Raw genomic sequence first — 15,121 nt, forward strand, 5'->3', positions numbered from 1 at the left:
ACTGAAAAGCTACCACTCCCGTTTTTAAAAATAGGGCCACGGGGTTATTCTGGCTTGAAAGCAATAAAACAAAAAAAAGGAGGCCTTAGAAATCTGCTGTTTCATCTCACCCAACAGGAGTACATCAGAAGTTGAAATAAATCTCCTCTGTACCAACAGAACATGCTCCGCCTGCAACAGTCACCAAACACACCTGAATCTGCAGGTGAGCAAGAGGCTTTGTCATTGCTTATTGCTGTTCAGTGGGGCACAAGTGCATAAATGCTAAAAATGAGATTAAACTTGACTGTTTCCAGTGCCTTCTATCCTCCATCCGTGCTTTATGGTAAGCATGACAGAGGTAGCATTCGCCATAAACCAGAAAAAAGGCAGTAAGAAGCATGGTGCACACAGAACAAACATGAGTCAAGATGAGGAGACAAAGCAGTCAGGCTAGGGGAGACAGATGAGACAGGGGCAGGGAGATATGCAGTCACTGAAGTGTATTTCATTCCAGAACTTGGAGTGGAGCCCAGGCAACCAAAGTCTCAAACCCTCCTCTGCTGTCAGCTAGTATTTACAAAAGCTAATTGCAAAGCTCTTCTCACAGATTTGCAGCTGGACACAGAAAGGGCAACAGTCCTCTACAGTAACTCATTCCTGCACTATTCCAAGAGTCAGACCACACTGCTCTATAGTTCTTAACTTCTTTGGATCTTGTATCCCTAAATAATACCATTAAAAAAATAGTTCTGTTAAGTTTTAAAAAATACATTATTCAATATCACAAAAGTGTTCCAAGATTAAAAGTGTTGGAAAAAAAGCTTAATTTAATTCAGTGCAGAATGAATGAAATATTCCAATACTGCAATTGTCCCTATATACACTACAGCATGCACACACACAACTGGAGAACGTATCTGTTCATTTGCAACCCTGGGTAATTAACACATGGCCCATATAAACATGTATGCCAGCATCAATTAGGTTTCCTTTCTTCAACTGCAAAAGAAAGCTTCATTCTTGCTCTGTGACACATGCTTTCAGCCAAATGTAAAGGTTACAATACAAAGAAAATGGTCTTCTGATCTAGCCTGAATGGAAAACAAGGCAAGGAGAGAAAAATAAAAAGGAAAGTTCAGTCAGATTTGCAACCAGACAGTCCCCGTCTTCTGCTGCAGCATTCTGCAATGCAATTTGTAGCATTACATCCAGTCCTTTTTTCCCCCATTCCCTCTTAATATGCCTCAAACACCAGGATGCCCACAGACAACAAGTGACAGAGTTCCTTCAAAAGGTGAAGACCATGAGGTTCACTGGAAAGTATTATAAGGTCTCATCCCTCAGAGCTACGGTGAATGCCACTGTCACCCTTATGGAGATCTGTGACATTAACTCAGGGATTCTGAGTATTAACTGCATGCATCTCTACAAAACCTTTCCCTGTAGGGAAATGTTTTGAACCTCCAGAATTCCAAAGATTTTCCACCAGCAAGTTTTATGAAGTTGCTGTTATTTCCTGATTTGGATTTATTCACAGTTAGTAATCAGGATTTTCCTTGCACATCACATTTCCTGAATAGTAACATTTCTCTCTGCAAGCTCAGTCTAGCGTATGTCAAAGTGTAGAACTCTGATGAAATGTTAAACAAAGCAAGAGACAGGCACTGACCCACAAAGCAGACATGTAGCATCATTTAACAGGCTTATGGACAAAATGTATTTCTGAAATATTTCAGTGAGCATCTGCATAAAGCTGACTGTTGATGGGAACTAAAGCTGACAAAGGCATAACAACATAAAAATGCATCTGTGATCTTACCCTGTACATACTTAAAGTGACAGCCCATCAGGGTGTAATTATCATATATTACTAATGGAATACTAATCAAACATTCATTACTCTAATTAGAAAAACTTGTCTTGAAAAGCAGCCTGACTTTTCACCTCTGAAACTGTAATTGACACTCAAATGAATTTGACAGTCTTGACGACTATGTCTCCTTAGTGGGAGAAATAATGTCTTTATCTTCCAACATTTAGCTTAACTGCCAGTTTCCATCCCTTGTATGAAAAATTCAAGTCAGCTTAGATGATCTCATGCACTACTTCAACCTCTGTTAAGTACTACACATATATCTAACATGAGACAGAGATAAAACTTAGGCTATGTGCAGGTTTACCAAGTGGAGATTAAATTTCCCTTTGAAAGAAACCTGGAATATCTGTCTACAATGTAAAAAGTCAAACCTGAAGTAGGATTTCATTTATCCAAGCACATTCACACTTTTGAACCTGTAGAGCCTTTTTTGTTCCTTCAAAAGTGTCATTTTTTTAGCACATACAATGTCTAAACCCCCACAAATACTAACCACATACAAAGGAGACCAAGTAGCAGTATAAAGTCGGCCTTTCAGATGATTCATGTGGGAAAGCAAAGCATTTAGGAGATAACATTCTGAAGTGTCAATATCCCAGCAGGTCTCAAATGTAAAAAAAAAAAAAAAAAAAAAAAAAGAAGAAGAGATGTGATCTTTGTGCTCATGTATTGACACAATCCAGTGCCGAAGGAAACGATAGACATTACACTCACAGTGGTCCACAGACTTCAATGAGGAGCAGAGCAGGCTCCTATGGATTATTCTAGCTATGCTCAATCATGAGATGCTTTTAACGATAAAAATTATATGTGTATACATTAGAGGCTTCACCAGGCTATGCTGGATTATGGACAGGGACTTTAAACACCTCACTGAAGATGCTGAAATCTGTTTAAGTCTGCTTTTTATTTCAAAGTGTGTTCTGATTTTGCCCAAACTAAGATCATAGAATATCTCAAGATACCGACAAAGATCATCAAGACCAACTCCCCGCAGGACTACCTAAAATTAACTGTATAACTAAGAGCTTTGTCCAGAAGATCCTTGAACTCTGACAGGCACAAAAGATACCACTCTGCCAGAAAAAAGCTTGCAATAATGTTTGACCTCACAGGATGGTCGGAAAGGTTATTATAAATTGAAATTCAGACTGTTGACAAAATACAATGGAGAATTAATTATAATTTAGAACTACAAGCATATTTTAATCTGGTTTGACTTCATCTACTGGGTAATTATTTAGGGAATATGCAGCATGTTACAATTTGTTTAGGACTGTAACATTTTTTTCACTGTTACTGTTCCAAATTACCGTGCTATTTTCACTTGTATTACCAGACATGGTCTGAAAGTAGGAAAAGTCTATCATATCTGAAACAGGAAATGCATTTGGAACTGATGTTACAAATGAAACAGTAAATATTTGCAAATCTAAAAGCAAAACTTTAAATTGTTTAATCTTTGTCCTTGATTATACATCTACATTATGTTATAAAATTAATTCAAATTATGTGTTCATTAGCAACAAAGTTGGCAAGGAAAACTGAAATTATCTGTACTACTTCAGTTTGATGTGATTTTCTGTTATGTAAAACAATTTTCCTACGAACTCATTTCTCCTTGCTAAACTCAAGACTCATTACTACCAAATAAACAATGACAATGTTGTTACTGCAACAGGGATGGTAATATTGTACTGGTCACTGAGGAGGAGACAGAGAACACATCTCATGTATTACTATGTCCTGACCTCCACAAATGATCTGCCAGTTGTGATATGCATTAAGACATTTCATACACACATTCTGGTCTTGCTTTACTTATGGACTATTCTGAGACTTCATATTCTATGTGCTAAACCTTAGGGCCCTAAAATTGGCTAAGGAAACTGTTTTTAAGTGAAGACCTTGAGGTTTTTTTCATTTGTTTTTGTTTTTTTTTGTTTGTCTGTCTTTTCTTCCCTCCAGTTGCTATATGTTCCACTATCCAGATAATTAACTTCTAACCCTCTCTTCCTCAAAAAAACCTCCAAACTCAAACAGTCCAGGGTGAGAAAAAGTTCAAAAATCTCCAAATAGTAGATGCTGAAAAAAAGAAATTATATAACAAAACCAGGTTTTCATTTGGCTTTATGTTACTCACATGAATCTAGCATTTCGTCAAATTCATTCCTGCTTTCATCCCACTGACCTCCCCGTAAACACACCAGCCACAAACCCAGTTTTCTGCACTTTGCATCTACTGAAACAAACTCTACTGCAAATACAAATTTTTTTCTACTGATGCCATCCAGTTAGTGCATAAAGAGGAACAAGATCTGGTCTATTTAGATAAAATACACAGTTTTGAGGGTTTTTCCCCTCAGTATATATTTTGTTTAATTTTGCCTTTATTTATCAGCACAAGCAGAATTAGTTAAAAGTAGCTGTTAGATAAAGCATGACTAATTTCATTCTACTTTCAAAAAGTATTTGACCTAGCGATAAATACAAAAAATTAATCCTACTTCTTAAAATATGTTCATGCAAACTCTAAGAAAATGCTTAACAAAATAATCATTAATACTACATTTGCCACACTTAATTTTCCAGCACACACACAAACTCAGCTCCTGAGAGACTCCATTGAATTAATTTACTTACTTTAGGTGGTATATTGTAATGATAATAATGGAATCAATTAAAAAAGGACTACATGATTAGGCTCCATAAAATTGTGGGCAACAACCCATGACTAAGCTGCAAATTCAAAGGGGGAGGCTAAATGAATTTTTTTTCATTATTTATCTATTTTAAACAGAAAAGATGTGCAGCACACATACTGATCAATGTGTTTAAACATTTTCTTTCTAATACTGTGTCTTAACTTTTTCCAACACAAAACACACAGCAGTCATCTTAGCTTAATTAAAAAAAAATCATATTACAGATGAAAAAAGTGTAAAGTGACTGAGTATTTGGGTTAAACACAGGTTTAGTATCAGATGTTGGGAGGACCCAGTTTGGCTCCAGCATGATTTGTAATTAAAATTCAACTGGATCAAGAACTGTTATTGTCCTCTTGACTGCTGAACTAAACATTTTCTGATGATTAATTAAATAGTGTATGCTGAAAAATTTAATTTTTTCCACCTCCAAAAATATATATAAACAAAGCAAATATAATTTTTTCAAGAATCTCAGTATCACACAAAGCATTCATTCAGCTTTGAGAATAAATTACTACACAAATGTAAAGCAATTTGTTTGCATCCACTAAAATAGAATGAATCATATCCATGACACCAAATTGTAGTAATAAATTACTGAGCACTGCAAGTGGGGGGAAAAGCATTATCGTAGTAGATTTTGCAATTCAGATCTATTACAGGCGCCTTGTATTTATTTCTTCAGCCATATAACACGGTATACTAAACAACATATTGGCTACATACACTCTGTAGAAGGCACGTGTATGCCTGCATCAATAATACTATTTCCTTTACCAAGAATACTGGGTGTTTGCTATTACCAAAAACATGAGTGCAGTGTAACTGTGCCACTGGCGCCCCCAAAATTCTGGCCAGTCACCATGACTATGCAGAAAATCTGTCTAATAATACATCTACTGAGTGACTGTTCCTGAGCAGTAGAGTAGTGACAGTGGGGTCTGCCCTGTGTGCAGCCAAGTGAGCGCCACCATAGGTCTGACTGACACAGGCTTTATGCAGTCTGCTATGATTTAAGATACCAGGTCTATAAATTCGTGTTCTCCAGACCAGCTGATGACAATAGCTGAAGTGGCCTCTTCAGCCCCGAGATATGAGTGAGGAGTGCACTTACTGCCTTCAACACCTTCCAGAAAGGAATTCACCTCTCCTTGAAGCTCTCATTGCTTCCACCAGAAATGCAACAAAAACTCTTTAAAGTGTCCCATATGCCCAAGCAGCTAATCCCAGCTTCTCTTCAGCCTTCCCTACAAAAACAAAGAGCAGGGAGAGATCAACACCAAGAATAAAGGTGTTTAAAGTGAACTCACTCACTTTTGTTCTCCTTGTGATTGAGGAAAAAAAATCCCCATCAAAAAAATCAATCCTGACTTAAACCTAAATTCAGAGCATATGTGAGCCTGAATAGGTGCTCCACATCTATCAAGCATATTGCTAATGTGGGTGGTAGCTGCCATGAGCTGGATATGGAAGGGAAGATGAGTTCAGAGCAGTATATGGTTAGACAAAACGTTAAGGCAAAATTGTCAGATAAAACTGAAATAATTTATGTTCTGCAGTAATACAAGGCTCTCATGTACACAGAAAACCAGTCAACATGAGGTTCGTGTTTTAATACAAATCAGTAGAAAAAACCCCAAACCAAATTTCTCAAAACCAGGACACTGCCTCATTCCGCATCTGTTCAAACCCATGTACAAATCAGTTGCAAGGACTCTGTATGCTAACGAAGCCAGAAAGGCAAACTAGATCTGGCAAACTCATCAATTAATTAATTAATTATACCACAAACAATCAATGATCCCAGCTCTGTATAAAAACAAGCAAACAAAAATAACAGTTGAACCAAGAAAAAAATGCACATAAAATTTATTCATCAGTATCCGTCAATTTGCAATAAAATACTGGGGTTTTCCACAGTAGCCTCAGGTTAAAGCATTTTTTCTTTCATCAGGGCAACAGAGATCCTTGGGAACTGTGCACAGATCACTGGCAGCATTTGTTCTGAATTATGTAGCATTTTAAAGATGAAAATAAACTTTAGCATGACACCATTACAGAATAAAAATATTAAAGCTTTTAAACAAATAAAATTTACATTTGTAGGCTTTCCTATGTATTAGTTTCTCTATTCTCAGAGAGACTGCAAGTCCTTGGGAAAATGGACCAGTTATTTTTGGTCCTACAGCAGCTCAAAGCAAACTACAGACAAAGTTAAATAGTAAAATCAAGTTAAGAGTTTCTATAAATGCGAAAAGTATGCTAGAAAAATTGATTATTGGAAAATTTTCTTGTCACTGTATGCAAAATTTCTTTTTAGTTCCAAAAGAAACCGAAATGAGGACTGAGATGAACCTTCATCTTTCTCTCACCATGCTTTGCTGTGCGTTGTCACAGAGGGACCAGAAATTTAGAAGAAAGAAACACAATGCAATTCATTTCTCCTAGGTCCTGTAGAAATGCTGAGATCCTTGAGTAATCCCTTCACAAATATTTCTGTCTTCAGAAGGGCTCTACAAGTGTAATACACACAAGTATTGCTACAACATTTCAGCATTTTTTCACATTAAAAATTCCCTCCAATATGGGCCTGACCAACTGGTGCTCAACATTTAACATTTCATAGAGGGCAGGCAGCCTGCTCCCGCAGTTCATGCTCAAAATGCCAGTCAGCATAAAGAGCCAAGGATCAGGTCAAGAACTTGAGTATACTCCCATATTTTGCCTTGATTCTGTCAAAACCATCCTCTGGAAAGTAATTTAACGTAACACATTAATTATTTTGCAGCACACTGCACTGATTTTAGAAGTACTTCATTTACTGCTTTGTAAATGACCAAAGTACTTGAATACTGCAGAATGTCCTTGTATTTAGCTTTTGTTCATATATAATTCTTCTGTATAACTCCCCCTTGCAAAATACAGCAAGAAGATTCCCAATAGGGACATTTAAATCACACTATAGAAATGTAGAACACCATACAAATAATTATGGAAGTCAGCCCACGCACCATCACAGTACGATAAGAAACACCACACAGATTTTCAGGTTACACACAGAAACTTCAACTAACATTTCTACCCAAGGTGAAGTGAATGCTCGTCAACTACCATGCCCCTGCAACTCTGTAAAGGACATTACACGGATACTGAAACAGCTCTACAACAACTCCACTTGAGATTAAGAGTCTCATGCTCTACAAAGAATGTCATATTTGAAGTAGTTGTCATGGACTGAAAAAAAACCCAAAACAAAGGGGAAGATGGAACCATAATTTTTACACAAATAAGTTTCTAGTGTTTCAGGAATTAAAAACTTTTTTTTTTTTTCTGAGCTAACAGAACAGCCAGTTGGTTTGAATACCATTCAGTAGCCTCTCCTAGTGCAGTATCTTGTTTCTTTTGTTGTTGCTAAGAAAAAAAAAAACCTGCATTGGTTCTTTTTTCAAGGAAGAGCGAGATCCAAATGTGTGAGGAAAAGGTTTCATCTCCAGTTTATAATTCCACTTGAGTTTATTCTATCATGTAGATATCCAGATCAAAATTTTTAAGAAATCCACCTTTTTTACTAAAATTTACAGCGCTTCCTAAACAGATATTGCATCTGTTCTTCTAGAGTACTGAATTTCATACTGTGATATACATATTATACTTTTCAAAGTATCATTAATCTAGTAATCACTGGCCCTACTTTGCTGCTGTTATTAAAGGACAGGTGCCATCTAGATATTTGGGATATTTTCCTCAGAAAATAATTTTAATCATCTTCTCAAATATTACATTTTATGGTTGTACTGTTCTTCCATGAATGGAATTGCAGAATTACCATTCATTTTTTAATCTAAATTGTTTTGATGGTGTTTTTAATATTTAGTTTATACAAAATAATAATAAATTCTCCTAATTCTACCTCTCTCATTCCTTCCTTGGTGATTTTTTTTTCTCTTTTAATTCTACTTTGCTATCCTATTGCCACTAAAAAGCCCCATTGGGATATTCATCAATATTACTTACAAAATTGTATATAAATTTGGCATTAAGCACTTGTCTGCAAGTAAAGATCTGTTAGAAGGAACAGCGAGATGAATCACAGAACCACAGAATAGTTTGGTCTGGAAGGGACCTTAAAGGTCTAATTCCAATCCCCATCTTCGGAATGCACACTTTCCAGTAGATCAAGTTGCTCAGATCCAGTCCTATGCTATGTTCTTAGAACACAATGGAAGCAAACCACATGCAACAACAGTTGACATCTTTAAGAACCAAACCACGCCCTGACTATTATGCCCAACCAATAGATAGCCAGAAGACACAGACTGATGAACAGAAAGGATCTCTGAAGCCCTTGTGAAACACTTGCACCAATGCAGTTCCAGCACCACAGAATCAGAAGCTGCATTCCTCTATGAACCGCGAAATGAATGTCACCCTAAGTGAATGGTATGCTGCAGGGACTCCAAAATTTCTCCTGCTGCAGGATGAAAAGAAAACAAAGATTCTCACATACTTTGGACTTTTGAAAGACACCTTGCATCCATGGAGCATACTGACTCTCAATACTTCTGACTGGACAATGGCAGCTGCACACTGTCTGTGGACCAGTTATACATGAAAAGATAATGTTGAGACCACTACCACAAAGCAGACACCTCGATTTCATGTCCACCCTTCTTTAATTTTATTCTTCCTTTTTCTATTTTTTTTTCCCTGATGACAAGACGAAAGAAACTCACAGAGCAGTAGTGAGATAGTAATTCTCAGTGTTGACTTTTAATGCTGGATGCACACTGCTAAAACTGAAGTAAGTTACCATGACAAAGGTAGGTGAGACTACTAATCATTGTCTCTTATTGTTATTGACCTCCAGTCAGATACATCATCCTGTTGTACCTGCAAAACTAAACTGACACACAAGCATAGAATTAGCAACTGAAGTCGCACTCGGGAAGCTGGCTGAAAAAAACCCACTCCCTTCATTTGAAAAAGTAACTCAGCTACCATCCTATCAGCACATTCCTTGAAATACCTTCAGAGAGCATGTACACCCAGAACAAATAACAGACTTTCAAGCACAATTGATGGACACAATTGCTGAGGATCCTCACCCTCTTATCTCCCTTTTCCACAATAGAAAAAAAAAAAAAAAAAAAAAAAAGAAGAAATCCTTGACTTGATCCAGCAGTGTCACCACATCAGGATATTAAAATGGGAAAACCTGTAAGATGTTTCAAGTCAACTCAAGCTACTGCAACCTACACTCAAAATTAACCCACAAAGCTTAAAAAAACACCTTCTAGGTATAAGACACCATCTGTAACTACTGAGATCTTTGGTTATGAGCTGATGACACAAGCTTTTGTCACCTGAACCATGGCAACTGAGCTTCAAAGCCTGGATCTAGGCACTTAGAAGCGTACATTTCCTTCACACAGACAGAATTTCATTTCTCAAATCCCTAGTTTCCTTAGCGTAAGAAATTAGAAGATGAAAAACTTCCTTACTTAGTTAAAGGAGATGCTAAATTTTCAAAAAGAGGGAAACAACTGGAATGAGTGACATCCATTGAAATGCCACCAATACAGGGACAGGGCATCAGGCAGCAAGAGATGAAAAATTGCTCTCATAGACAAAGGCTAAAGAAAAAGCTACACAGGCAACTATTTAAAAATGGCTATCATCTAGCCAGAAGACACTGGAGAGATGCATAACATCAAATTTACTTGGAAAGCCAGATTATTAATGTACTAGCTGCTATCATTATGGTTTCTTGAGCAGATTTTCATATGGCACAGGCAATTCTTTAAGAAACACAGAGATACAAAAAAGTAGGAATTGTAATTTCTATGCGATTTCAAAGCACCGCAAAGTGTTTCTACAGACAATCTGCCAACTAGATAAGTTAAGAAGGCCAAAGTCAGCATCTGTCTTCCAATTAGAGAGTCACAAATGACATATTGCTCAGTGACAAATGATGACTGCTATCTTATATTAAGATGGTTGCTTCAGCAGATGTTTTCAAATTATCCCAAGATATGTCAGAGGGAAAGGCAAAAGAGCTGGAAATATGCCCAGAGAGACCTGGTGCACCAGCAGCCTAAGGGAGCCATTTAAAAAGCCATTTGGTATCCTCTCATGAGAGTGTAGCTACAAAAACTGAGTACAGAAAGGAGAATGGAAATAGAAAATACGTTACATTCCTCAGGCTAAGTTTTAAGTATCTGACTACAGGATCATCTAGAATAAAATGTGTTCATTTCATCTCAACTTCAAAAGAGACACAGTCTAGGTAGACAGCTCTTCAAAAAAGGGAAAGGGAAAAAGAACCCCAGTGATTCACCCAGAAAGAGTTGTTCCATATTGCTGCTCTGTAATGACAGGACAAAAGAAAGGCTTTCTATGCTGAACATCTCTAAACAGTAATCCCAGTATCACATCTCACATGCCGACTGAAAAAAATTAAATTCAGCCCTGATCCCAGGTGAGAAGCAGTAGATTGCTTTTACGCCTATGAAACATCTAAAACTTCTAAAACAGCACAGACAAATAATAGAGAAAAAGCAGGCAGGTGAACACACTTTCCTCAGAAGAGGACTAATGAGTAAGGTTCTGTCAGCAATTACACAGAGTTAGAGACAAGACAGGTCTTCAAAACAAAAATCTGATGGGGAAAACAAGTTATTTCCCAAAATCCCACGGTAAAATCATATAGGCATAGAAGCACTTATATACAATGCAAGCAGAAGGGAGGATTAGGGCAGGGAGAAACACAGAAGCTGTGCTCATCCAGCGTAGCACCGTTCTCACTCTGGAAGCATGAGGCAACAGTAGAAGCACACGCCAGGAGGCAAAATAACCACAGAGAGGAAGGTGCCAATGAATGCTGCTACAAGTTAAGGAATGGGTGGGCGTCTGGTCTTGACCTATGGTGAGGGAGAAAATCCTCTCTCTCTCTCTCTCTCTCAATCTCTCCGTTGTTACCATGGAGATCCACTTTTCAGGTTCCTCTGGATGAGCTTTATTCACAAGTGCAAAATTTGGCATAAGAGGAGAAGAAGTATTAATTATGTGCCTCTGACAAAAATAGCTTTCTTAAATCTTGAGAGATAATACAACAGAAGCAGCAAAAATTAAGTTTGGTTACAGAGATTAAGGGCTGGATAAACTATCTCACTTTAAAGTACCTTGAAATCTCATCTGCTTAAAACGGCAATGCCAGTCTCAGGGCATTGCATCTATCTCTTACAATTTGGGTGAAAATTTTAGTTACTGTATGGTATGAGATCAGGGTGAAAATGACAATGAAAAAAATTCCATGGATTCTTCCTCCCGTAGTACTCTTCCTTGGTGTGGGATTGCCCTCATTTATTACACTATCTCATTAATTATTTATGCAGTTCTTTTTATATTTCCAGGTGGAAACATCACTAGCCAGAGCTGCACTGAGATGCACCACCTTTACAGAAAGAACATTGCAAGGCTTAACACAAACAGATTACATTGATATGCTTCCAAGAGTTAATTCCACAAGAGACAGATAGAATGAGCCTTGAATTAAACCATATAGAGTTCTGGTTAAGTAAAAGAAAACTTTAAATCAGAAGGATCTCTATATACCCATATATATATATATATATATATATATATATACACACATATATATATAAGCTAGCTCTCTATTAAACAGCATATTTTGCTCCCATATGTTTTAATTATTTCACACTAATTTAAATAGTTACCTAATTTATATAGTTATCTGAAATATGCAGTATCAAACAAACAAGTAAGCTGTAACAGAAGAAAACAATGAACTGTATTGTTGCCATTAACTATTCCTAGTTTTCATATAATCATTACTATCAGCAGCAATTTGCTCTTCAAATATATATCCTATTTATATTTCAATATGCACTCTTTAGACTTCTGAATCTCGTGGATCAGTGAACAATGCTTTTAAGGGCGGGGAAATACCTTAAGCATCTACACTGGACCCCCACAAGAGTAGAAATTAGTGTTGCCTTTTTAAAGGTGCATTAACACTGAAATACAATCCAATAAAACAAGCTGAGCATACACCATGCCTGCAAACACACATACCTTTCATTTGTAAGTAGGCTATAAGTTAAACAACTACTTTTTTTAAATAACCATCTTCCCATGCTGTCCACTACAACTCTCATGGATTTTCCTACTCTTACTATTCTCTCACTTTTTTTTTTTTTTTTTTTTTTTTTTTTTTTTTTTTTTTTTTCGGCTTTCTGTCTTTTAACAACATGTTTAGGTACCACTGAGAAGTACAGAAAACAACACGAATGAGATGTGATTAACCAAAAATCAATCATGTGTGAAACTAAAGCGCTTAAATATTATTACTTTTTTTTTTCCTCCGAGATCAAATAAAACTATCAGCTTCCTTCAGAAACAAGCACGGAGCAGCCGTTTCCTTGCCGGCATCCTGAGCCAGGTTTAGTAACAGCAACAAGAAAGGGGGATGAAAAAAAAAAAAAAAAGAAGAAGAAGCCGTAATTACATAACGGACCTTCCTAGATGCCTCGCTTCCCGGCGGAGGAGAAACGGAGGGACGGCGGCAGCCGGGGCCACTCCGCTCCGGCACTCGGTCCCGCTACCCGGGAAGCGATGGGCACCGGCACGGCGGAGAGAGGCCTGTCCTTCCCGGGAAGCGCTTAAACCTCCGCCCCGGGGGCTGCCCAGGCGATCCCCGGAGCTCTTCGCCGCTAAACACCCACACCTGAGCCGCGCAGGAGCGCGGCCGGCCCGGGGACGGGATGCGCCCGCCTGGGGCTGCTGCCCGGCCCGGCCGACCCCTCCCCGCGGTGGGGGAGCTCCGCTGCCCGAGCGGGCCGGCAGGGCTGGCTCCGCAGCACCGCCTCCCGCCTGTCCCCTGCCGGCTTGAAGCGCACTCCCAGGCACCCGCGCCTCTGGGGATGGAAGTCTGGATCGGGGTCCGTGCGAGTCCGGCGGGACGCGGTTCCCTCGGCGGGGCTGCGCCGGACCTCTCGGTCCCACGGGATCCCCGCACCACGCGGGCTTCGCCCAGCGGGGAGGCAAATATCCACCCCGCTGTCCTTGTCCTGCCGGGGAGGGACGCGAGACAAACTCGGCCCGAGCAACTGCCGGCAACTATTTACGGAGCGGGGCTGCGGGGGCCGGCGGGGCAGGACCCGGCGCTGCCGATGCCCGCAGGCTCCCCGGAGAGGGGGGCGCTCCCCCGGGCACGGGAGAATGGCAGTCCACGGCGGCTGGCGGAGCCCCGCGCATGGGGGTACACAGCCCCGCAACGCAAGGCCAGCTAGGAATTACTCATTTGAATGATGCAGCAAACGGGGAGGGGGGACACGACGCGGGGACGACGGCGAGTCCTCCCGCTGCCACTCTCCAAGCCCCGATTAATAAATAATGCCCAGGTTCCCTGCCAGGGGAAGCGCTCTCGTCTTCCGCGCAGACAGCAATTAATAGCCAGCCTCCTCCCGCGAAACCCTGCCTAAGCGCTCCCTCCCGCACGCTCGCACCCGTGGTGCCAAGTGCGAGTAGCACAATAGCGGGGAACCTCTCTACCGCGCAGCCCGGGAGAAGAGAGAGGAGGGAGGGCTGGAGAAGCCAAACCTCTCGCGGCAAAACCCGATCCCCCGAGCCGCGGACAGCCGGGGATCGGCGGCCGCGGCAGCCGCCGGCACGGCGGGAGGACGGGCAAGGCAGGCAGGTTGGCCGGCGAGCCGAGGGCGTACCGCACAGCACGCCGCTAACACCATCACCCCTCCGTATCGTCAGCAAACTGCACGCCCGCATTTACCTTTTCCTGCCCGCCGTCCGTCAGTCAGGCGTTTGAGGGAGAGAAGGAGAAAGGGAAGGAAGGGAGAAGAAAGAGACAGGGAAATAGAGCGAGGCGACTGCTAATCCCCGTGTAGAAAGACTTCCAGCAGCAGCAGCTGAAGCAGCAGCAGCATGCGTGTGTGCGTGCCCGGAGTGAAGCACAGCCCTCCTGGCGATGCACCGGCGCTGACACCCAAGTGCTGTCATGTGCGTGTCTCGGTGTGTGTACCCATGGCAAAAAAAAAAAAAAAAAAAAAAAAAAAAAAAAAAAAAAGGAAAAAGATAGACGGGGGGAGACTCGTCAGTCACACGCCCGGCTGTGCACTGCTGGGGGGGAACGAGGAGGAGGAGCCCAGCGCTCCCCAGCCCAACCACCGGAGGAGCAGCTCTCTTACTACGGCGGCGGCCGGGCTGCCCCTCCGCGCCAGTCCCGCACGCCCAGCTGCCCTTCCCGCCCGCTCCCAAGGACATGCCTTCGGGAAAGACCCTCAGGGCCTCCGTCCCAGGGGACTCCCTTGCACCCCGGGCTACCCGAGCCCCACGGGAAGCAGCTGAAAAAAAAAAAAAAAAACCAAACCAAAAACCCGCTTCTCCCCCAAAAATGCCTCCCGGAGACATCCCCTGGGCAGCGGGGATGCCCCGCGTGGGACTGGGATGCGGCGCCCTCCCAGAGGTCCCAGCCGAGCCGGGGAGGGCTGGGGGGTCTGGGAGCGGGAGCTGCGGCTTT

The 15,121-nt window shown here is 40.9% G+C and overlaps 1 protein-coding gene across 7 annotated transcripts in view; it reads right to left on the minus strand.

Annotated features, from left to right (window-relative positions):
• The window catches only part of DLGAP1 (DLG associated protein 1), a 403,833-nt gene extending 389,230 nt beyond the window's left edge, over positions 1–14,603 (minus strand). For 5 of the 7 annotated variants that reach the window (XM_066183026.1, XM_066183018.1, XM_066182983.1 and 2 more), the window contains exon 1: positions 14,375–14,603. The gene's annotated coding sequence lies outside the window, so the exon portion shown is untranslated. Of the gene's footprint in view, positions 1–5,680; positions 5,711–14,374 lie in introns of those variants that run through there. The other 2 variants (XM_066183044.1, XM_066182992.1) reach the window with 2 other exon arrangements.
• Positions 14,604–15,121: the final 518 nt, after the last annotated feature.

Source organism: Chamaea fasciata, unplaced genomic scaffold (genome assembly GCF_029207755.1).
Source record: "Chamaea fasciata isolate MVZ Bird 193981 ecotype frontalis unplaced genomic scaffold, bChaFas1.0.hap1 SCAF_1, whole genome shotgun sequence".
NCBI classification, from domain to species: domain Eukaryota; kingdom Metazoa; phylum Chordata; class Aves; order Passeriformes; family Sylviidae; genus Chamaea; species Chamaea fasciata.